This window comes from Hippocampus bargibanti, linkage group LG18 (genome assembly GCF_051943395.1).
Source record: "Hippocampus bargibanti isolate YZ-2025 linkage group LG18, ASM5194339v1, whole genome shotgun sequence".
NCBI classification, from domain to species: Eukaryota; Metazoa; Chordata; class Actinopteri; order Syngnathiformes; family Syngnathidae; genus Hippocampus; species Hippocampus bargibanti.
This window is the reverse complement of record NC_142751.1, coordinates 2,928,416-2,954,574: the sequence shown is the minus strand read 5'-3', so window position 1 is coordinate 2,954,574 and position 26,159 is coordinate 2,928,416.

The following is a 26,159-nucleotide window of genomic DNA, read 5'->3' as shown; positions in this document are numbered from 1 at the left end:
CCTTGAGAGATTTGAAAGGCGCTTATAAATTAAATGTATTATTAATATTTCTTCTTATTATTATTATCTCATCGCATCTCATTTTCCGTAACGCTTATTCCTCATTAGGGTCGCGGGGGTTGCTGGAGCCTATCTCAGCTGTCTTCGGGCACGAGGCGGGGGACACCCTTAATTGGTTGCGAGCCAATCGCAGGGCACACAAAGACATACAACAGTCACTCTCTCACTCACACCGAGGGACAATTTTGGAGTGGTCAATCTGCCTGCCATGCATGTTTTTGGAGTGTGGGAGTAAACCGGAGGACCCGGAGAAAACCCACGCGGGTCCGGGGAGAACATGCAACCTCCACACAGGGAGGCCGGACCGGGACGCGAACCTGCGACCTCTGCAAAGCTGTGAAGCTGGTGTGCTAACCACTCGACTACCGGGCCGCCCTATTATTATGATGATGATGATGATGATTATTATTATTATTATTATTATTATTATTATTATTATTATTATTATTATTATTATTATTATTTTGTCGGAGATAGAACGTGCGCCGTGAGATCCATGCGCAGTTTGCCATAATGGTGCGCTATATTATTTCCGAGATATACTCCTTTTCATTAGTAATGTTACCCAGCGGTGAGATTTCTTTTTAGAGTTTTAGAACCGATTGCACCCAGAATTTGCTTTTTCGCTTCTTTTTCTAATTTATTTATTTAACCCCACCCCCCGTAATGTAAATTGGTAAATGTAATGGCTGGAATATGCAATATAGCACACTGGAGTCACCCTGGTGAGGAACAGTAAAAAGTAATAAACAGACGAGCACTTTTAATTCCCCTTTTGGCTTTTAGCGGCGGATAACAAATGCCGCGCTTATTGAAATGCAAACCATATGTCGCTACTTAGTGGATTTCCAGCTTGGGGTATCAAAACAATTTGGGATATGATCTCTGTTGATGACAGGAGCACCACCAGCACCCCCCCCCCCCAAAAAAAAAAAAAAAAAAACAGAAAAACACATTTTTATCATTATTTGGTTTTCCTGTATTGCTTTTGAATGGTTCTATCAAAACAACCCTGAATTGCATTATTTTAATTATTTATTTTTGCCGTCATCTGTGAAAAGGCATATGCCTGCCTGCCTGCCCGCCCGCCCGCCGCCCGCCCGCCCTCTCTCTCTCTCTCTCTCTCTCTCTCTCTCTCTCTCTCTCTCTCTCTCTCTCTCTCTCTCTCTCTCTCTCTCTCTCTTTACGGTCTTTACAGTCACAGACAAGGGTACTGTAATAAATGGGATACAATAAATAAAATACAATTATAAATAGAAACTCATTTACTGATACTCAGAATACATTTCATTTTAAGCGCCTTTCAAAACTCTCAATGACAATTTACAGCAGGGGTGAACCTTTTTGACTAAGAGAGCCATAAAAGTAAAATATTTAGAAAGGTTTTTCAGTGAGAGCCACACACACGCGAGCGTGCGCGCACAAACACGCACGCAATCACGCACGCATGCGCGGCCACTTTTCAACAAAATGTCAGAATGTATTATTTAAAATAATGTTGTAATAGTACTCACCGTTATATTAACATGAATGGTTTTCCGTTCCTCGTGATTGGTAAAAATCCAGGCAAACGATCGGAATGAAATTCAACTTGCCGGTAAGGAGGCGAAGTTACTGCTAGCTAGCCCGCACCCAGCTCATAAGTTTCCACAATTGTATCTGCAATATACTTCTCGCAGAAGTATATTGATGCTAACGTTAACATGGGAATTGTTATAATGTCATTGACATGACAAGGCAATGGAATTGTATACCAAATTTACAGCAAATATTGTCAAGGGGAAGAAGGTAGGTGATAAAGAGGAGAGGTCCCAGGACAGAGCCTTGGGGCACACTAGAAGATACAGGAGAGGACTGTGAAGTGAAGGAGTTAATTTGGATGAAATGGAGTGGCCATAGAGATAAGAGTGGAACCAGCGTAGGGATGTGTCAGTGATCCCTATGGAGGAAATTCTGTCAAGGAGGATGGGATGAGAAATTGTGTCAAAAGCTGCAGTGAGGTCAAGAAGGACGAGGATGGAGAGTAAATCGGCTCAGCTGCCAAAAGAAGTTAATTTGTGACTTTGAAGAGAGTCTCTACTGTAGTGGGGGTGCAAAACCAGATTGGAATGGTTCATAGAGATCATTCTGGTACAGGTGAGAGTGTAGCTGGGAGTATCAGAATGACCCCTGAACTCCAAAAGACCTCAGTTTCCTGAGGAGGAAGAGGCGACTCTGTCCCTTTTTGATTAGGGCATCCGTGTTTGTTGTCCAGTCCAGTTTATTGTTGAGAGTAACACCCAGGTACTTGTAGGAGGTCACCCTCTCAATGTCCGAACCCTGGATGTTCAATGGTGCAGGTGACGATTGTTTCCTGCAGAAATCCACCACCAGCTCCTTGGTTTTGCCAGTGTTGATCTGGAGGTGATTCTGCTGGCACCAGTCCACAAAGTCCTTTGTCAGTCCCCTGTACTCCCTATCGTCTCCCTCTGTAATGAGGCCGACAATAGCTGAGTCGTCAGAGAACTTCTGAAGGTGGCAGGTTGGGGTGTTGTAGTTGAAGTCCGAGGTGTAGAGGGTGAAGAGGAATGGAGCCAGGACTGTTCCCTGCGGCGCTCCGGTGCTGCAGAGAAGCCTGTCCGACTCACAGTTCTTTACCCTCACGTACTGTGGCCTGTTTGTGAGGTAGTCTGTAATCCAGGATGTGAGGTGATGGTCGACTCCGGCATGCTGCAGCTTGTCCCCCAGTAGACTGGGCTGGATGGTGTTGAAGGCACTGGAGAAATCGAAGAATGTGATCCTCACCGTGCTCCCAGCATTCTCCAGGTGCAGCAACGCCGTATGGAGGAGGTAGATGATGGCATCCTCCACACCGATGCTGGGCTGGTAGGCAAACTGCAGCGGGTCCAGCGATGAGCTTGCCAGCGGTCGCAGGTGGGCGAGGACGAGTCTCTCCAGCGTCTTCATCAGGTGAGACGTCAGCGCCACCGGTCTGTAGCTGTTGAGCTCTTTGGGGTTGGCAATCTTGGGCACTGGGACCAGGCATGACGTTTTCCACAGCTGTGGAACTCTGCCCAGCTTCAGGCTCAGGTTGAACAAGTGCTGGACAATGTCACACAGCTGGTCGGAGCAGGTCTTGAGGAGTCGGGAACTGATGTCATCCGGACCTGCTGCCTTCCTCACCTTCATCCTCCTCAGTTGGTTCCTCACCTGCGCAGTTGTGACAGACAGGCAGGAACCAGGAGGCAGAGTGGCGGCTGAGGGTGTGGCAACGGTTGGGAGGGCAGATGTTGGTTGTGGAAAGCTGGTCGTGAGAGGGGGCAGGGAGGGTAAGGCGAGAGTTGGTGCAGGTGCAGCTACAGGTGAAGTTGACGGTGGGCCGGGGGCGGCTGGCGTCTTGTCAAACCGATTGAAAAAGCGGTTGATTTCATCTGCCCAGTCCTTGTCTTTTTCGTTCAATGTCACTGGGCTTTTGTGGCCTGAGATGTTTTTCAGGCCCTTCCAGACACCAGCGACATTGCTGGCTTGCAGCTGCTCCTCCATTTTCATCCTGTAGGCCTTCTTCCCCTCTCTGATCTTCCTCCTCAGTTGGATCTGCACGGCCTTCAGTTCCTCTCTGTTGCCCGACACAAAAGCCCTTTTCTTCTCCTTCAGGAGGACTTTTATGTCGGGATTAATCCATGGTTTGTTGTTGGCAAAACACCGCACAGTCCTGGTGGGTACGGTGTTTTGTTCACAAAAGTTAATGTAGTCTGTGATGGTGTTGGTGAGTGAGTCAATGTCTTCCCCATGAATCTCAGTAAAGAGCTCCCACCTGGTTGAATCAAAACAGTCCCGCAGAGCTTCTTCAGCTTCTGTGGACCATCTTTTGATCGTGCGGGTCACAGCTGGTTGCCTCTGGACAAGGGGTTTGTACACAGGCTGGAGATAAACCATATTGTGGTCTGCTCTTCCGAGAGGGGGGAGGGGGGAGGGTTTGTATGCATCCTTGGCGTTTGAATAAAATAGGTCCAATATGTTATTGTCTCTGGTGGCACAAGTTACATACTGTGTGAATGTTGGGAGGGAGAATTTCAGGGAAATGTGATTGAAGTCCCCTGAGATGATAAACAAGGCGTTGGGGGACTGGGTTTGCAGCTTGTTTACAACAGATATGAGGGCATCGGAGGCAGCGCCGCCATTTGCTGTAGGGGGAATGTACGTCGTCACGGCTATGACGTGTGAGAATTCCCGTGGCAGGTAATGCGGCCGAAGGCTAACGGCTAGCAGCTCGATGTCCCGAGTGCAAAGTTTTTCCTTCACCGTGATGTGCCCAGGATTGCACCATTTGTCATTCACAAATACAGCAATCCCCCCTCCTTTCTGCTTACCGCTGCCTTCATTTCTGTCCGCTCGTACGAGTTGGAAGCCCTCCAACTCTGCGTGGGCGTCCGGAGTGATTGCCGAAAGCCATGTCTCCGTGACGAGTAGCAAGCTGGCTTCCCGGTACTCCCTCTGATGTCGCGTTAGCGCCGCCAGCTCGTCCATTTTATTTGGGAGCGATCTCACGTTCCCCATGATGACGGACGGGAGAACGTGTCGGTATTTCCTCGTTCTTTTGCGGCGATCTTTCCCGGCCCGACATCCTCGTTTCCTCCTCTTCAATTCATCAGGGATGTCTGGTGCGGCGGCCGCTAGTCCGCTATTAGCCCGCCACGCTAGTAGCTGGTCTCGACTGTAAACAATGGGATTCCGCGTGCGCGTGGATTCCCCGTTCACAGGAGCGATGAAAAAGTAAAAAATAACGGCGATGAGCAAAAGAAAAGATGCCCATCTCCTACACAACATTTTCGAGAATTTTGGAAATAAAAGGAAGGTAAGAAATGAGGCGAAGGTTCTTGAAGTCATTGGGATCAGAGCCAGGCTTTTTAAGAATTGGTGTGACAGCCGCCGTTTTGAGGGGGAGAAGGGACGATTCCTGCGGATAGCGAGGAGTGAATAATGGCTGAAATGAATGAAGGAGAGACGACAAGCAGCTTTTGACAAGAACTGTTGGATCTAATTGATAGGAAGAATTCTTGGATTTAGTTATGAGGTTCCAGATTGTAGAGGGATGAGGAAGATTAAAAGAAGATAAGAGACGAGAGAGGGTAGGAAGGTTGGGGGAAGGGAGGGGCACAGAAGAGTCAAGATGCTCGTGCATTTTGTTGACTTTTTCAGAAAAGAATAGAAGGAGAGAATTGCAGGTGTCAGAGGACTAAAAATGAGGGGGTTGAAGATACAGATTGAATGATTCTGTTATAAAGTGAAAAGAGAGCCCGAGTATATCCAGTGTTTGAGTCAATGAGTCCAGAGTAGAATTGTGATTTTGCTTGAGAGATAATGTTTTTGTCGTGAGAAAGTTGAGCAGTGTACATATCTTTGTGAACAGTAAGTCTGGTTCTCCAATAAAGTCTTTCAAGCTGGCGTGTATTCGATTTCGTGGAGCGGAGATGAGCGTTGCACCAGGGTGCAGAATGAGTAAATAAAACACAGCGGAATTTGACAGGAGTGAGCGTGTTGAGAATGTAGGGGCTGTCCGTCATAGCTTTTAGTTTAGCTAGCGTCCGTCTGTTGCCCACCTCCTCAAGAGAGTCCAGCGAGCAGCCCACGACAGAACTGGCCCGCTTGACAAAGCGCTCCAGTCTTTTTCTGTCCCGGGTGGTGATGCTGCCTGACCAGCAGACAATGCCATAGTGGATGGCTGATGCCACCACAGAGTCATAGAAAGTCTTTAGGAGTGACCCCTGAACTCCAAAAGACCTCAGTTTCCTGAGGAGGAAGAGGCGACTCTGTCCCTTTTTGATTAGGGCATCCGTGTTTGTTGTCCAGTCCAGTTTATTGTTGAGAGTAACACCCAGGTACTTGTAGGAGGTCACCCTCTCAATGTCCGAACCCTGGATGTTCAATGGTGCAGGTGACGATTGTTTCCTGCAGAAATCCACCACCAGCTCCTTGGTTTTGCCAGTGTTGATCTGGAGGTGATTCTGCTGGCACCAGTCCACAAAGTCCTTTGTCAGTCCCCTGTACTCCCTATCGTCTCCCTCTGTAATGAGGCCGACAATAGCTGAGTCGTCAGAGAACTTCTGAAGGTGGCAGGTTGGGGTGTTGTAGTTGAAGTCCGAGGTGTAGAGGGTGAAGAGGAATGGAGCCAGGACTGTTCCCTGCGGCGCTCCGGTGCTGCAGAGAAGCCTGTCCGACTCACAGTTCTTTACCCTCACGTACTGTGGCCTGTTTGTGAGGTAGTCTGTAATCCAGGATGTGAGGTGATGGTCGACTCCGGCATGCTGCAGCTTGTCCCCCAGTAGACTGGGCTGGATGGTGTTGAAGGCACTGGAGAAATCGAAGAATGTGATCCTCACCGTGCTCCCAGCATTCTCCAGGTGCAGCAACGCCGTATGGAGGAGGTAGATGATGGCATCCTCCACACCGATGCTGGGCTGGTAGGCAAACTGCAGCGGGTCCAGCGATGAGCTTGCCAGCGGTCGCAGGTGGGCGAGGACGAGTCTCTCCAGCGTCTTCATCAGGTGAGACGTCAGCGCCACCGGTCTGTAGCTGTTGAGCTCTTTGGGGTTGGCAATCTTGGGCACTGGGACCAGGCATGACGTTTTCCACAGCTGTGGAACTCTGCCCAGCTTCAGGCTCAGGTTGAACAAGTGCTGGACAATGTCACACAGCTGGTCGGAGCAGGTCTTGAGGAGTCGGGAACTGATGTCATCCGGACCTGCTGCCTTCCTCACCTTCATCCTCCTCAGTTGGTTCCTCACCTGCGCAGTTGTGACAGACAGGCAGGAACCAGGAGGCAGAGTGGCGGCTGAGGGTGTGGCAACGGTTGGGAGGGCAGATGTTGGTTGTGGAAAGCTGGTCGTGAGAGGGGGCAGGGAGGGTAAGGCGAGAGTTGGTGCAGGTGCAGCTACAGGTGAAGTTGACGGTGGGCCGGGGGCGGCTGGCGTCTTGTCAAACCGATTGAAAAAGCGGTTGATTTCATCTGCCCAGTCCTTGTCTTTTTCGTTCAATGTCACTGGGCTTTTGTGGCCTGAGATGTTTTTCAGGCCCTTCCAGACACCAGCGACATTGCTGGCTTGCAGCTGCTCCTCCATTTTCATCCTGTAGGCCTTCTTCCCCTCTCTGATCTTCCTCCTCAGTTGGATCTGCACGGCCTTCAGTTCCTCTCTGTTGCCCGACACAAAAGCCCTTTTCTTCTCCTTCAGGAGGACTTTTATGTCGGGATTAATCCATGGTTTGTTGTTGGCAAAACACCGCACAGTCCTGGTGGGTACGGTGTTTTGTTCACAAAAGTTAATGTAGTCTGTGATGGTGTTGGTGAGTGAGTCAATGTCTTCCCCATGAATCTCAGTAAAGAGCTCCCACCTGGTTGAATCAAAACAGTCCCGCAGAGCTTCTTCAGCTTCTGTGGACCATCTTTTGATCGTGCGGGTCACAGCTGGTTGCCTCTGGACAAGGGGTTTGTACACAGGCTGGAGATAAACCATATTGTGGTCTGCTCTTCCGAGAGGGGGGAGGGGGGAGCCTTCACAACATTTTCGAGAATTTTGGAAATAAAAGGAAGGTAAGAAATGAGGCGAAGGTTCTTGAAGTCATTGGGATCAGAGCCAGGCTTTTTAAGAATTGGTGTGACAGCCGCCGTTTTGAGGGGGAGAAGGGACGATTCCTGCGGATAGCGAGGAGTGAATAATGGCTGAAATGAATGAAGGAGAGACGACAAGCAGCTTTTGACAAGAACTGTTGGATCTAATTGATAGGAAGAATTCTTGGATTTAGTTATGAGGTTCCAGATTGTAGAGGGATGAGGAAGATTAAAAGAAGATAAGAGACGAGAGAGGGTAGGAAGGTTGGGGGAAGGGAGGGGCACAGAAGAGTCAAGATGCTCGTGCATTTTGTTGACTTTTTCAGAAAAGAATAGAAGGAGAGAATTGCAGGTGTCAGAGGACTAAATATGAGGGGGTTGAAGATACAGATTGAATGATTCTGTTATAAAGTGAAAAGAGAGCCCGAGTATATCCAGTGTTTGAGTCAATGAGTCCAGAGTAGAATTGTGATTTTCCTTGAGAGATAATGTTTTTGTCGTGAGAAAGTTGAGCAGTGTACATATCTTTGTGAACAGTAAGTCTGGTTCTCCAATAAAGTCTTTCAAGCTGGCGTGTATTCCATTTCGTGGAGCGGAGATGAGCGTTGCACCAGGGTGCAGAACGAGTAAATAAAACACAGCGGAATTTGACAGGAGTGAGCGTGTTGAGAATGTAATTGAGGTAGGAGTTGTAGCGGGAAACCATTTCGTCAGGAGAGGAGCTTAGGTCCAGAGATAATGAGGCGAACATTAAAGCAAGGGAGTCTGGGGTGATGCCTTTGATGTTACGAAGTTGATAGAACGGCAAAAAAATCAAAGGTTTTGCCGTAGAGCAGCAGCAGCACAACACGCCAGCGTACACTCAAACCGGAAGTTATTTATATCTAGGTAATATCTGATTTACGACCAGCGCGAGTTAACGACCACCCGTACTTACGACCACAACCGCCAGATTATTTTATTCTATGCCACCGCTACAGGCACCTGTTGAACTCCGCAGCGTGTTTGCGATGCATTTTGTAAAATAAGGACTTGAGATGGTCCTTCTTGTTTAGATCTGTCACGTTCCGAACGAGGCAGACAGCAGCCAACTCGTCGTCAGAGCAAAATTTAATGTCTGGATCCCCAAGTAAGCGACAGAGACAGAGGTCCGTGCAAGATGATTTATTAAGAGACAACACAAAGCGCTGGTCCCAAAAAGAGGACCACGGAATTAATCAAAAATAAAGAATACCAAAAAACGACGAGCGAGAGGGGAGGGCAACTCGCACACGGAGGTGCAGAAAAGGTACAATTCCGAAAGGATTACGGGATGGGGGCAGGTGGCTCAGACCGACCACCGAAGATATACAAAGTCCAGGGTAATACAAAGTACAAATACAAGTTGACAGCGTCCCGTTTTAGCGTCCTGATGAAGGAATTGACAGCATTGGAAGCGGGAGCGGGGGGAGAGGCACGCCCCCATCCGACAATATCGAAGTAGGAGAAAATGAGGATACAAAATCACTGTTTCATAACAAACGCGTACGACAATTTTCTCCAGCATGACAGCATCTAACTCGCACAGCAATTGGGACACCCCCGCGCTCGAGCGGGTGGGATCGCCGGGACGCAAACGCCGCGTCGGCTTACGGTCGGCGCCGCTGCCTTTTTGAGACAGTTCGTTCTGCTGCGCGGCAAGATGACAGGTTGGAGGGCTACGGCGAGTCGGCGTTGCAGACGGCCCCTGGGTCGGGCCGCACGTCGGCACGGAAGGCGGCTGGGTAAAGGGCAACCGGTAGAACTTTTTTGCTTCGGCGTCCGCCTGAGTCCGAGCGTGTGTGTTGGGTGACTTCTCCGTTAGCAAGGAGACTGCTTTTTTGACAGCTCGCATGCGTGAGAAGCCGTGCGTATTTGGGCCAGCAGAAAGCGTGTAATAAAGATCGATAATACAAAATATAAAATGATTGAATTGACACGAAAAGTTATAAAATTTATAAATGAACTGTCAACATTTTGGTATCTAATACTATTCAATAGAAAACGTTGCTTAAAAACAACAGATTGACATTGTATACTATCCTGTGGTATCGGAGATGCCAGCGTGTCGTCATTTGTTATGATCACGGGATGCTCGCGTCAGCCATTTTGAATGATTTTCAATTAACGACCGTGTGACTTACAACCATTTTGTCGGAATGGAACCCGGTCGTTACCTGTATTTATTATTCAATTCATTTATCTGTATATTTATTTTTATACTCATTTATTTATAAATGTTTTATTCATTTGTGTATTTATGTATTTATTTATTTTGCCATTCTCTGTGAAAAGGAAATTTATGTTTATTTATTTAGTTATTTAGTTAGTTATTTAGTTATTAATGTATTTATTTATTTGTATATTTATTATTTAATGTATTTATCACTATATTTATTTATTTTTATGCACATTAATTTATTGATACTTTAATTTATTTTTATACATGTTAATTTATTTATAAATTTATTCATTTGTATATTTATGTATTCATTTTTATTTATTTATTTTTGCCATTCTCTGTAAAAAGCCAATTTCTGTTTATTTATGTATTTAATTATTTAATGATTGATTGATTTATGTCTTTCTTGCTTTCTTTCTTTCTTTCTTTCTTTCTTTCTTTCTTTCTTTCTTTCTTTCTTTCTTTCTTTCTTTCTTTCTTTCTTTCTTTCTTCATTCAATTAATTGTTTTTTTGCGCCGGTTCAAATGTGTCATGGGGCTTAGCGATGGGATCATGTCAGCAAAAATGTTGAGATAAGCGGATGCGCTGAGATTTGAAAGATACCAGTGAGACACTAGGTGACATATGGAGGCCATTACAGACTTTTGGCTCCAGTAACTTGCCTTTTCTAAATGAGGCAACATAATGAACGGGAATTTACTTGCCGAAATGGCTCTGCTAATGCTTTCGTCACAAGTTACCCCCCAAAAGTTGAAAGTACTCTCTGAGGTGAAGTGGGACCGTTTCGCCAACATGTATACATTCGGTGTTGTTGCTATGTCTTGCTCTCTGCACATTAGCGGTAATTATAGTCAGTAATAACTCTAACGAGGAGGGAGGGACTGGCTGTGTGCAGAGCAGCAATTACGTGTTAATCAGCTACCATGTTGTTGTGAAGTAATTAGACAATGTTGCAAGGAGATTTAGATGGCGGATATTTACTGCGGTGCTGCGGAAAGGGGGCCTGCGCCGAGTGAGGGCGAGTCACTATCGGGAAACGTTAATTGTCAGTTATATGTGCTGCTTGACAGGTGATGGAGTTTCTTATTATTTGGTAAATTTGCTTTAAGATGCAGAATAATAAGAATAAGAATAACAATAAGGATATGAATAAGAATAAGAATAAGAATAAGAATAAGAATAAGAATAAGAATAAGAATAAGAATAAGAAAAAGACAATGTTACCTTGGCTGACGAACTTAATAGGTTCGTGTAAGGTGAAAAGTGTGTATCCCAAAAATTAATTTCCCATAGGAAACCATTAAAATGAGAATAATTCGTTCCGAGCAGTGAAGTGCAGTCAGGGAAGGCAGGTGAGGCTGTGCCTCACCTGTCATCATGGAAATATCAAATGAAAAAATAAATTAAACAGTTATATTTATTGAGTGATTTGTACTTTAAAATTCTTCTCCATTTAACTTCACCATTTTTGGATTTTTTCAAAATCGCTGAATTTTCACATTTACCGTTCAAATACTAAGTAGAGACGAGCGGTGAGGCAGCAGCCGGCTGGGCCTCACCATGGTTTGCGCAATGACTATGCTAACTGTGCTGGCTTACTCTGCAGTGAGACCGCATTGCTGTCTCTCTGCATGTCGCTATTAAATTGTTCAAACACTTTTAGTATATGAACAAAATGTATACGGTTTAGCTGGTGTATATAATGTAGAGTCACTTTACTTTATAGACACTGTACTCCAGTGTTTAATTTATTTTATTTTTATCAAAACTTTGTGCATAGGTGAGGCACACAGTTCTCCTGCCTCATGACAGGGGCCGCTGGTGATTACAGAGATTCTTCTTGCCACTCCTCGGCTGCAGAATAATAGAATTAGTGATATTTTCAAAATGGAGGACTACATATCTAAATTGAAAGAAATAGAGAGACTTTTAAAACTGAAGAAAGATAAGTAAGGCTTCTACAAAGAAGGTATCGATGCCTTTCTTCAGAAAGGCATCGATACAAGAGGAGTGGCGCATGGACTTCATTTATAAGTAAAGGTAACACAATAATAGAATTTTTTTATTCTTTTTTTCTATACTAGTTTGTATATATGAAGAATACTGACATGACATTTTAAACAAAACACGTTAACTGTTGCCAATCTAATGGTGAATAAGCTACTCTTGTAGAATTCATACGTTATTAAACTGACTGTGATGACGTCAGTGCCTCACCAGCCATGAACCTCACCGCACATCACTGGTTCCCAGGTCCCCATAAAACATAATTTTCTACTTTCTAATTTTCTAAGCCTTAAAACTACACAAAATATACCTTATTTTACCTATAATAAATATGATATGGTATTATTATTAAAGAAATAAACTGTACTGTATAATAATGTCGTTTTATTTACCTTTGTGATGGTCGTTGATAGCTTGATGGAATGGAGTGGCCGGTTTTATCAACATTAAACACTTGATAGGAACGTAGCCTTCTTCTTTCAACATCTTGAGGAATGATCCCTTGTAGGTGCTTTCTCTGCGATCATTTTACCTAGTTCCTCATCAATTGTATTCTGTTTTGCTCGGTTGATAGCTTTTTGCATCAAGTGTACAGTGCCTTGTCAAGAGGGCCAGTTCTGTCCTGGGCTGCTCGCTGGACTCTCTGGAGGAGGTGGGCAACAGACGGACGCTAGCTACACTAAAAGCTATGATGAACAGCCCCTGCCACCCCATCTTGCCCACCCTGACAGCACTGGGTAGCTCCTTCAGCCAGAGATTATTACACCCGCGCTGCAAGAAGGAGAGGTCAAAATTGTTTTGGTTGATCAACTGAATCAATTTTTCAAAGCTCTCATGACGACACATGGTGAAATAAGCTAAAAGGAATTTCTTTCGCCGTCCGCTTGGTTGTTTAACTCATTCAGCTGCCTTCCACGAATTTATTTGGGAATTGAAAACTGTGACGTGGAGCGCCATTCACGAATTTGTTCGGGTTTTGGTATTTCTTGCGCGTGGGTGCCGATAAAGCACTGGTTAGACCTCTTGCAATGTTTTTTCACTTCCACGAAGGGGCAGCATTTCCCTTTTTTCCATGTTAGCGCTGCTGCTAAAGCGCTTTATAAACCAATATGTATGTATTGCATTGAATTTTGGACAGCCACCCTCATTTCAAGCTCACATAACTCCAGACCCATAAAACTTAAGAATGAACATTTTTTTCTGATGAAAAAAGAGAGTCTAAGGTTTCTAACACTGCATTGAATGTATATGTAGTCCTAAAACTCAATATGCAGTTTTTAGTTACTACTGGTCACACAAATGAATGTAAATGTATTTATCATGAGGCAAACATGGTGTTTTGGTTATTTTTTGAACATTTATTTCAATTAAATACTTTAAATCTGAAGATGACAATGCATTCTTGTTCATCTTTAACATAAAATACAACACAAATCATTCTCTTCCAAACATCAAAAACAATCAATTAAATTAAAAGTGCACTGTCATAAAATTGAAATACATTTGTTCTCAACAGCTGAACAGATTAATTCAACAAAATACACTGCTCAAAAAAATTTGATGAACACTTTGAAAACACATTAGCTCTAAATGGGGGGGAAAATATTCCTGAATATCTTTCATGATAATGAGCAGGTGATGTACTAGTAACAAAATGATGCTACATAATTTGATAGAAATTAAAATGATCACCCTATAGAGGGGGGAAATCAAGGACATCTCAAAAATGAAATAGAAAAAATGATGCAGCAGACTGATCCATTTTGCCAAAATGTCATTCTCGCAACTCAAAATGATTCTCAGTAGTTTGTGTGGCCCCCACGTGCTTATATATGAATGCCTGACAACGTCTGGGCATGCTTCTAATGAGACGATGGATGGTGTCCTGAAAAAAATACATGCTATTATGTAAAGGCGTTATTCCCAACTCTGATCACTAATCTTACACTTACCCATCTCGGTTCATGTCTGCCAGTTCTAACCACTTCTTTGTATGTTTCTATTACATGGCTATCAGGAAGCACTGGCCCCTAAATGTTGTGTGATGCCTGTACTATTAGGCACAGTGCGGTTTGGGGAAACATTCTACTTTTCACCGTCTGCACTGGTTATGTTAATAACGTCAGGGTGGGGAAAAAAATCCAGACATATCTTTTTTCATTAACTGTACCCAGATGAAATTTATATTCTTGCTTCGAAAAATAGCGAAATATATCTTAAAAACCATATATTGTGTATCAGACTTTTTAAGGATCGTGGAAACCCTGTGTAACTACTGGTATTGTATCCATAGCTGTGCGTTTGCTTCGTCCTTGTTTTTGGATCCCAACCAGGGGTTCTTGGATTGGAATTCATCAATCTGTTTTGCTACAGACAAAATCGAACATTCGTGGAGCTGCTGCCATCCGGCAGCAAGTGGAATCAAGCTCGGTCCTTTCAGTATCCAAGATGGCGGCGCATGAAGATGCAGCGGCTCCTCTCTCTCCGGGCAAATTGGTGTTTTTGTGTTTATTATGTTTGTCTCACTCGTGTAAATGTTCGTTTGCCTCACTACACCCGAGGCCTACCTACTCCCGACATCGGCAGTACATTTTTAAAACCAAAACCAGCTGAAGCAGAAGTGCAACACAAGTTTGGATTACTCAGGCAGTCGGCTCGTCCACTGACCCACACTCCTCCACCAACCTCCACTCCTGCACCCAACCCAGAGTGGAGGCGCCACAAGCGCTGTATGAGGAAACAGAGGAGGGGGAAGCGTAGAGGTATCCGCACTAGGCTCCTGGCTAGCTCCCACCCGCCGACCATTCGTACAATCACGCTGGCTAACGTATGCTCGCTGGACAATAAAATGGACTACATAAGACTTCTCCGCTCAACTTCCAAGACTTCCCGTGAGTGAGTGTTGTGCCCTTGTGTATGTGGAAACATGGCTGAACGACAGCATACCGGACAGTGCATACAGCTATCCCAGCTATCTCAGCTTGCGGGCAGACAGAGCGCTCGTCGAGGGGGGGAAGAGTTGCGGCGGGGGACTCTGCGTTTACATCAGTGATGCCTGGTGCCTCAACGCTGTTGTGGTATGCAAACACTGCTCACCACTGATGGAGCTTATGGTCGTAAAATGTTGGCCATTCTACATGCCGAGGTAATTTAGTGCCAAGACAAGACTAAGACATTCTAATTGACCATAAGCTTGACTTTTTTTTTGTATAAATAAGACTTGGCAAATGCCGGGAGAATTCTCCGAGCTCAATGGCGCGACTCCGCCAGGCTTTGTTTACATTTCTAAGCCCCGCCTCTCAGGCCGTGGAAGTGGTCTGGCAATAATTTACCGCAAGAACTGGAAGATCCTTCAAGTTTCACTCCAGGAAACCCTATCATTTGAATGCCTTGCTTGTAAAATTTCTGGACCCTCACCCACCATCATAGCCACTGTATACCGTGCAGCAAAACCATATTGTGACTTTCTAAAAGAATTCACTGATGTCCTCACACACCTCTCCACCCTGTCACCAAATGTAATTATTCTCGGGGACTTCAACATCCACATGGACAATTCCACTCTTCCCCTCACTAAAGACTTCACCTCCTCACTCGACAGCTTTGGTCTCCATCAATTCTCGGACTTTCCCAACCACATAAAAGGCCACACCCTGGACCTCATTTGCATGTCTGGCCTTATCCCTAAGAATTGCACAGCTAATGAACTCCCCATAACAGACCATTTCCTGGTTTCTTTCACTGTTTCCATCACCCTCTCTCTCCCCAAACCCCCCCGTGTCATCTCATATCGCAACAAAAAGGACATCAATGTTGCCACCCTCGCTGAGATGATCGCCACCCTGACTCCGGACTGCTCCTGATGAACTTGTTTCCCGGTACAACGCGGACCTCACGAACAACCTCAATGCCCTGGCTCCTGTAAAGTCCCGGTCGGTCCAATTCACCCGGTCTGCACCCTGGTTCACTGCCCATCTCCGCTCCATCACCACGATGGGATGCAGAGCTTTCAGCCGCTCTGCTCCCAAACTCTGGAATTCTCTTCCACCCAACATCCGCAATATTGACTCCCTCCCTATTTTCAAGGCTCACCTCAAAACCCACTTGTTTAAAATTGCTTTCAATGTATAGTTCTATCTGCTATTTTATTATGTATCATTTTACTTATGGTTTTATTGTTATGTGCTTTGTTTTATTGTTTTTATTGTAAAGTGTCCTTGGGTGTTTTGAAAGGCGCTTGTAATGAAATGTATTATTATTATACTGCTGGTAGCATTGTACATCCCCCCGAGCTCAATTAACAACAGGAGCGCGACATCGAATGAACTCTACCAGCACATCAGGGAGCAACAGAGAGCCCACCAAGATGGTTTCCTTATCCTGGCTGGCGATTTTAACCATGCCAACAAAAAAAACGTGTTTCCACAACTCCATGGACAAATTCACTTTCCGACTAGAGGTAACAACATTCTGGACAATGTTTTCACCACACACAAAGGAGCCTACAAAGCCTACCCCCTCCCCCATCTCGGACCACTCCACCATCATGTTAATGCCCGCATACAGGCCACTTGTCAAAGTCGTCAAACCAGTCAAGAAGCAGATAAGGGTGTGGCCAGACGCGTTGTCAGAGGCATTCAAAGACTCTTCTCCAAAACCGATTGGAACATGTTCAGACAAGCGGCCACCTACAACAACACCACAGACCAAGAGTACACAGACACTGTTACCTCCTACATGAGGACGTACATGGATGACCTGACTGTCACCAGATCTGTCAGCATCCGGGCCAACCAGAAGCCATGGCTGACGGGTGAAGTCCACAGGCTCCTGAGGGCTCGGAACGCTGCCTACAAAGCTGGTGATGAGCTGGGCCTGAGGACAGCCAGGGCCAACTTGTCACGCGGCATCAGTATGGCCAAGAGACAGCACTCCAGGAGGATTGACAAAAACTTCAGAGACAGCAGAGACACCAGGAACCTGTGGCGTGGGATACAGGCTATCACAGACTACAAGCCTTTTCCACAGACCAGTGAGAACTCCACCACTCTGCTGAACCAGCTGAATGACTTTTTTTGCCCACTTCGAGGCAGACAACGGCACTCCAGCACAGAAGACCCCACCACCTCCCGGCGACCAGGTGCTGACACTGTCCCAGGACAACGTGAGGCGATGCCTCAGATGGACCAACGCACGCAAAGCCCCTGGTCCCGACTGCATTCCTGGCCGTGTCCTGAGAGACTGTGCTGAGGAGCTCACAGATGGCTTCACGGATATCTTCAACACCTCTCTGAGCCAGGCTGTTGTGCCCACGTGCCTCAAAGCCACCACCATCATCCCGGTCCCAAAGAAGTCGTCTCCCACCTGCCACAACGACTACCGCCCGGTCGCACTCACTCCCATAATCATGAAGTGCTTCGAGCGGCTAGTTATGAACCACATCAAGGCTGCCCTCCCCCCCATCAACGACCCTTCCGTTTGCATATTGGCCTAACCGCTCGACCAATGATGCCATCTCCACTGCTCTCCACACAGCGCTCACCCACCTGGAGACCAGATACTCCTACGTCAGAATGCTGTTCATCGACTTCAGCTTAGCATTTAACACCATCATCCCACAACAGCTCACTGACAAACTGAGCAAACTGGGGATCAGCACCTCCCTGTGCAACTGGCTGATGGACTTCCTGACGGGGACACCACCGGCTGTCAGAGTTGGAAACAACACTTCCAGCACCATCACGCTGAACACAGGGGCCCCCCAGGGGTGTGTGCTGAGCCCCCTCCTCGTCACTCTGCTCACACATGACTGCTCACCATCATCACCCAGCTCCCCCCTCTTCATACAGTTTGCGGATGACACAACTGTGGTGGGCCTCATAAACAACGATGAGGAGACAGCCTACAGGGATGAGGTCAGCCGCCTGGCCACGTGGTGCAAGGACACCATCTCCGTCTGAATGTGGAGAAGACGAAGGAGATTGTGGTGGACTTCATGAGAGTGCGCCTCGAGCATGCTCCACTAGCCGAGCATGCTCCTGGGAGTGCACATATCTGAAGAACTGTCCTGGAGCCACAACACGGCATCACTGGCCAAGAGATCCCACCAGCGCCTGTACTTCCTCCACAAGCTCAAAAGAGTTGGAGCCCCGACCCCCATCACGACCTCCTTCTACCGCGGTACCATCGAGAGCATCCTGACTAGCTGTATCACCGTGTGGTACGGCGCCTGCACCATGTCCTGCCGTAAGACTCTGCAGCGCATCGTGAGGACAGCTGAGAAGATCATAGGTGTCTCTCTCCCCCCCTTCAGGACATTTACAACACCCGCCTCACCCGCAGAGACATCAGGATCACTGGCGAACCCACCCACCCCTCCTTCAGCCTGCTGCCATCGGGTAGGAGACTGCGGAGTCTCCGAGCCAAGACCAGCAGGCTCAAGGACAGTTTCTGCCACCAGGCAGTCAGGAGACTCAACTCCCTCCCAGCCCTGCCCCCCTGCCCGTTCCCACTGCCACACTAACTGAAATCTGAGTCCTGTACTCTATTTTTTGTCTTTATCGTTTTTTTTCTGCAAGACCTCCCTTCAACCCTTTTGTTGTTGTTTGTTTTTGCACTACTACATTACGTCACTTTACATACGACACTACCTCTCTTTACATACGTGACTACCTAATTTTACATACGTCACTGCCTCACTTTACATTCAGAAATTACATGTATTGTCTGTTGTCAATTGTATGACTTTTTTAGCCACATTATAAGCGTCTTGCACGCTGGGTACGAGAGGACATTAATTTCATATGTGCATGTCATGCATATTAGCATATTTGACAATAAAGCTGACTTTGACTTTGAGCGACCATAAACGCCCGAGCTGGCTGTCCGGGCACCGCTGTCCGGTCACGGCTGGCGGCTCTGTCCGGTCATGGCCGGTGTACAGAGCGGCTGCAGCTCCGCTTTGGCTGCGGGGGAGAGGCCGCGGTCCAGCTGCTACGGCTACTTTCGTGGCATCTAGCTAGCTTACCCTACCGTTTCATAATGTTAGCCGACACACACAGTTTTACTATTGGCGGCAAAATCTCTTCTCCTCTAAATGTGCAGTCCTATTATTGACATTCGTTTAAAACCATGATTCATTTGGGAAACACCGTAAAACTGACCAAAAAGTTATCTTGTTATCTTCCATCATCTCAATGCTGCTTCTTCTGTTTGTCTGCTGTGCTGCCGTTCACAGTCAAGTCAAGTAATACACAGGCACCTGAAGTGCAATATTTTAAGTGGCGCGAATGACCACCCTTATTCTGCTTCTGATTGGCTCATCAGTCACCATGCCAAAAGTTAACCAATTTAATCAGTGAAGGCAGTGAGTACCAGCCAATTAGAGGCAGAGGAGGGTGGGTCTAAATAGTTTGATGTTTCTCTTTAATCGAAAGTAGGTTCGTTGTCAGATCTCCTAGGGAAGTGACACGCAGATGTATCCCAGAGCTTGATCGTGGTGTGGAGTCGAGCAAGTCGTGCTGTGAAACTCCGTCCCATGTTGAGCGGATCTCTGCGAGCTGCGTGTCTGTCTGGGTCTGAGTCCGAAATGATTCTGCCCCGTGATTCCCCCAATATTTCTGTCCCACGCTGACTACTTATATACCCTTGGCTTGCGTGGGAATGTGTCGGGCTCACTTGAAAGCCATCAAAGACATCAAAGGGTTGAAAGGTGCACTTCCGCGTGACGCCACAGGGCTCCCCTCCTAGATCCGAAATCGGTGAAAGCGATGAAGGACAAATGAAGAAACAAAAGTCATTCGGCGATACGGAGAGGCCAGCCACGATGACGGTCGATCATGAGGCATGGCGCGCGTCGGTGGGGAGGTGACCGAGGAAGTTTTGGTGGTGTCTGAAGTCGATGTACGGGAGCACGGCAACAAGTGCTCTACGACTGCCAGTTTGAGTCGATCGATGGAAACTTTCTTCGCAGCCATCAAGATGATTCCGGATGGTCTTCTCACCGCAGAGTCGTTCAGCTGGCGTCGGTCGAGTCGGGGAATCGATGAGGGAGCATGAGGACGAAGGAGCGTGGTTGGTCGTGCGGCCGGGCACGGAGAGGCGATGGTGACATTGATCGCGCTACCATGGCTCTCTGCAGGAGACTGAGGAAGAACGCTGACGTCGGCGGCCGAGTCGACCATGAAGCGTCTTCCCGAAGTCCGATCGTGGACATAAACGATGCAGCTAGATGCAGAGTCGCCAGGCGAATTGGATGGTGTTGGCCATCAGGGTGCGGCAGGTTTCACGGTGGGGGCGGGGCGCCCACGGGTGGTGGTGGCTCATCGGGAGCTCAGCTTGAGGGGTCTTGCTGTGAAGATGGGTTCACGGCCGGCTGGGAAATCTGGTCCATTCGGAGCGTTAATTGGGCTGAGGAAGAGACCTCAGGACTGGCGTAAGTAAGGCTTAGTTGAAAGACACCAAAGACATCAAAGGGTTGAAAGGCGCACCTCCACGTGACGCCACAGGTCATGCCTTCACCATCCATAAGGGAAAAAAGGGCAGTCTGACAGTTAGATATTACTGAATAGTGCGCCTGGGGGGGGGGGGGGGTGTATATGCAATGTCGACCAAAAAATAAGTGGGTACCTCTGCCCTCGACTATACCTCTGCTGTGGGTCCTGGAATTCAAGTGACAATGACAAAAATCCTGGCAATGGAGTGGAAACATTTTTGCACATCGTCTGGCAGTCAATGAGGTAATCAGAATCATCTTTATTGCCAAGTATGTAGAACACACAATGAATTTGTCTCTGGTAGAACACGCTGCACTAGCTAGCTAGCTATTAATTATGTAGCTAACTAGCTGGCTCACTATTAATTATATAGCTAGCTAGCTATTAGTTGGCTTGCTAGATACTAGCTAGCTTTCTATCTATTTGAGATACTTCCGGGTTGAGTGATCGTTGGCGCTTGCGGCTGCCGCTGCTCACCCACAGAAAAACCTATTCTGAGACTGTAAAGTGACCTTGAGAGTTTTGAAAGGCGCTTGTAAGTGAAATGTATTATTATTATCATCAAATATTTGAGAAAAATTGAGGCACTATCCAGTTCTATTTGGGTTACTGTTTATAGCGTTAATGGCTTTGGGGAAGAAGCTTTTTAAATGTGTGCTGGATTTGGTGCGCTGGGATCGGTTGCGCCTGCTTGAGGGGAGTCGCTGCAAAAGGTGGTGGCCAGGATGCGGAGGGTCCATTAGGATTTTCTGCACCCTTGTTTGGATTCTTGCAGCATGCAAGTCCTTGAGAGTGGCTAGGGCGGTGCCAATATTTTTTTTCAACCGTCCTAACTGCCTGTTGAAATTGAATGTCAATAAGTCCTTTCATCACTTTGCTGCTGTGAAATGTAAATTTCTCCACTGTGAGACTAATAAAGGCAAATCCAATCCAATAGAATCCAATAAATGAAATTAACATAAAGTAATCTGGCCAACACAAACGCTGATTCATCAAGTTAACGGGGGAAATTGCTGATTGGAGGAGATGAGCTCAATATTTATCTCACCGTCAAGTCCGACACTTCCATGTTCCGGAGTGGACTCGCGTATCAAGTTAATGAGGTGTTAACGCGTTTGGGCGTTGATTGTTTGTACGCCAGGTCTATAATTTCTTGACTGGGGAGGAGGAAGCTGTGATTTAGCCACACGCCAAGAGCCATTGAGGCTCGCTTGCCAGAACGGAGGTGTGACACAGCGACGCTCGCACGTTAATTGTATGTTGTGTTAACGAGACACAAGGGGGATGCAGGGGGTGGGGGGCGAAAATAGATCAGCCAATGACCTATGTGATGAGAAAAGACCGCCGCTCCGACAACTCATTGCCCAATCCTTTCAACCTCCATCGCTCTCCGCGTTTCCGTGTTGTTGTTGCGCGCGTGGCACAGAGGGCGATTGGCTGTTAAAAGACCGTCGAGTTGGCCGTCAATTGGCTCCCCCAACGCCTTTATGGCCGACCATTCTATTATTTCAATTGTGGCTTCTGAAGAGAATCCCTTTTTGTGCAATCTTATTAAAGTTGAAACTAATAGGATGGTAATCAGGCCATAATCACTGCGACACCTGTGAAAAGTGGTCACTGTGTCGCCCGGCGATATTAGCTTTTTAGTCAAAAGCGAAGCGTGCAATCACCATCACCCCGAAAAAAAGTCAACGCGTTATTTCAGGGGGAGGGGGGGGGGTAGGCGAATGGTCACGTGACTTGATGTTCTGGAGCTTCAGAGCAAGTTTCAGCTCATTGTTTCGCACCCGGTCCATGACTGTTACCATTTGGTTTCAATCACCCCCTCTCTCGTTTTGTCATTTTCGGACACAGCGGGTCGCCAAAAGAAAACCAAAAGACAAAGAAAATAATAAATATGAATAAATAAATAAATAAATAGACTTGAAATATTTGAACATACTTGCATTGCGGCAATCAATTGACACTGAAAAAGAAAGTCGGTTCAAGTAGGTGAGGATCAGATTTGTGTTGCGTAATCAAAGGAAGCAGGATGGGGGCGGAGTGGGGGGGGGGGGCGATGAAGGGCTGTCAACATAGAAGGATAAAGGTTCTCAGTCGTTCAGGATTGGTATTTTACCTATGCTGGTCTGTGACTAATTGAGAGCTTTGAAAGGCGCTTAAAATGTAATGTATTATTATTATTATTATTAGTTTGTTTTGCATTTGCCCTTCGTACAGCCGCCCCCATTTCAAGCTCAGATAACTTCAGAACCATATAATTTAAGAATTCACACTTTTGTTCTGATTAAAGAAGAGAGTCTAAGGTTTCTTACACTGAATTGAATGTTTATGTAGTTCTATAACTCAATATTCTGTGGATATCCTGGAATCCGAGTGACAATGACAAAAACCCTGTCACTGGACTGGACATATTTTTGCACATCATCTGGCAGTGAATGAGTTAAGTTTCCATTTTAGTTTATTATGAGATCCTTTTACTATTTAAAAATTGTGTGTGAGATCTTAATGGCAAACAAAAAAAAGTTGCTTTCTGAAATACTTAACAAACGCCACTCAATTATTATTGTTTTCATTAATTTACATATTATGATACACTCATTAAAAATGTCATTCTGATAAACTATTAAAAAAAAACAAATGACCGTGCGGACGTGTAACCAAAAACAATATTGATCAAAACGCGGCAACGATAATTGGCCGAGGTTAATTAAAAACGCTTTGTTTAATCGCAATCAAAACACTTCAAAACAAAGCAATTACATTTTTGCCCTGGGACAGATTCCAGTAAATACATTTCGGACTTGCATAAATGTGCCCCGTCACCAGCTCGCTGGGGCGGGGTGTAGGAAGTCGGAGTGTGTCGTGCGTATGATCATGAAAATGAAAAAAAAATGATTGTGTTGGCTGCTTTTGCAATTAATTACCATGATTGACTTCAACCGCCGCTTGTTTTTGAGTGGCATTTCATCAAATTGGTTCCTTACTTAACACCCCCTCCTCCTCTTCCCGTTAATAAAGCAACAATTAAAACAGTCATTTGCATCGAACATGATAGCCTCTATTAGCTAGAGGAGAAATGTCGCGAAAGTGGGGGGTTGTGGGGGTGGAGGAAGCATACTGTATAAAAACTACACAAACAACCGTGTGCATAGTGGGGTCTTAGTGTGTGAGGCATTTGGCCTGTGGGGACAAAATTTTACATATGATGCAAAACATATTTCAACGAATCATGTCAAACCAAAACTACCAGCAGGTCGTGCTTATTTTTTTCAAGAATCAGAATCAGAATCAGAAAACCTTTATTCGTCCCACAATGGGGAAATTTGCAGTCCACAGCAGCAGCAATTGAAAGTGGATGGGGTGGGGGTGAAAGGATAGAAAACAAGATATTCTGAGCATAACAACATTAAACTGTCAACTGTATACTGTGCAAATGTAAATGTGCAAAACCGTTTCATAAAAAAACTGTACATAGTGCAAGTATCAAGAAAGGCAAATTGAAATATTGCATCAACTCATATATACAAGTCTGCAGTTTTTTTGGGTTTTTTTCTCACATGTGATCACTGAGAATTGCAAAGCCTGACAGCAGTCGGTAGGAACGAGCGGCGGTACCTCTCCTTCTTGCAGCGCGGGTGTAATAATCTCTGGCTAAAGGAGCTACCCAGTGGTGTCAGGGTGGGCAGGAGGGGTGGGAGGGGCTGTCCATCATAGCTTTTAGTCTAGCTAGCGTCCGTCTGTTGCCCACCTCCTCCAGAGAGTCCAGCGAGTAGCCCAGGACAGAACTGGCCCTCTTGACAAGGTGTTCCAGTCTTTTTCTGTCCCGGGTGGTGATGCTGCCTGACCAGCAGACAATTCCATTGTGGATGGCTGAGGCCACTACAGAGTCATAGAAAGTCTTTAGGAGTGACCCCTGAACTCCAAAAGACCTCAGTTTCCTGAGTAGGAAGAGGCAATTCTGTCCCTTTTTAATTAGGGCATCCGTGTTAGTAGTCCAGTCCAGTTTATCGTTGAGAGTAACACCCAGGTACTTGTAGGAGGTCACCCTCTCAATGTCCGAACCCTGGATGTTCAACGAGGCAGGTGAGGATTGTTTCCTGCAGAAGTCCACCACCAGCTCCTTGGTTTTCCCAGTGTTTATCTGGAGATGATTCTGCTGGCACCAGTCCACAAAGTCCTTTGTCAGTCCCCTGTACTCCCTATCGTCTCCGTCTGTAATGAGGCCGACAATAGCTGAGACGTCAGAGAACTTCTGAAGGTGGCAGGTTGGGGTGTGGTAGTTGAAGTCCGAGGTGTAGAGGGTGAACAGGAATGGAGCCAGGACTGTCCCCTGCGGCGCTCCGGTGCTGCAGAGAAGCCTGTCCGACTCACAGTTCTTTGCCCTCACATACTGTGGCCTGTTTGTGAGGTAATCAGTAATCCAGGATGTAAGGTGATGATCGTCTCCGGCATGCCGCAGCTTGTCCCCCTGTAGATTTGGCTGGATGGTGTTGAAGGCACTGGAGAAATCGAAGAACGTGATCCTCACCGTGCTCCCAGCATTCTTCAGGTGCAGAAACGCAGAGTGGAGTAGGTAGATGATGGCATCGTCCACGCCGATGCTGGGCTGGTAGGCAAACTGTAGCAGGTCCAGCGATGAACTTGCCCGCGGTCGCAGGTGGGCAAGTACGAGTCTCTCCAGCGTCTTCATCAGGTGAGACGTCAGTGCCACCGGTCTGTAGCTGTTGAGCTCCTTTGGGTTGGCAGAGAGAGAGAGACAATATTTAGAGCCTGTAAGGTCAGCAAGTGTGTTTTGCAGGAGCCATGATCATATATTTTTTGACAATTCATTTTTTTTAAATTTTGAGCACATAAATTGTGAAATATTTTGTTCACATGCACAACTGGGTCCAAGCCCCCACCCATTTTCTGACATGATATCCGACAGAATAATCAAGCACCAGATGTAGGTCTGCCAGGTTCTGTCACAACCAAAAGTTTGACTGCATCCAGTATTGGACTTTTCAATGTGCTATTCTTTGTTATTTATCTGTGAATTACATCCCATTGGTGCTGCCAGCAATTTTTTGTTTCATAAATGTGCTGAGTTCCAACACTTGGTGTGCTCTTTATGTAGTTTTTAGATTTGTATGTTTAATCTATGGAAAGTATCACTTGTCTTTTAATTACATATTGGATTGGATTGGATTTGCCTTTATTAGTCTCACTGTGGAGAAATTTACATTTCACAGCAGCAAAGTGATGAAAGGAATGAAAGTAGAAAAAAGAAATACATGAGCTGCTGGAAAGGCAGACACTCTCGCGGCGCCGGCTTGAAGTCAAAAGAACAAAAAAAAACTAAATAACAAACAATATGACAACACAAAGACAACATGACAAAACAAAGACACAGAGAGTCATTCATTCTTGAGGACTTGCTGTACCCTCTTTGTGATGACATGAAGCAGTTCTAGGTGAAAGAGAGGATCAAAGCGTCTTTCCACCAGTGGATCAGGGACATCATGGTGGAACGTGCACGTCGACTACAAGCTAAATGTTGAAAGCAAACACGCAGCTGTAGCATCCATTGACGAAAAGAGATTGCCTCACATAAATCTGCTTCGATTCCAAGCCGCAACAGTTCCACATAGGCATCGGCGCTCTGCGCTGACGCTCCTTTCTTCTTATCGCGGGCTCCTCAAGCCATGCATACATCCAGCCGCAGACTGTCCAACAGTACTGACCTTTCCGCTGAACAAAGCAGGGCTGTGAAGATGCTGCCCTTTACAAGCGCAAAAAAGCACAATGGCCCCAGTGGTGTCCAGCGAT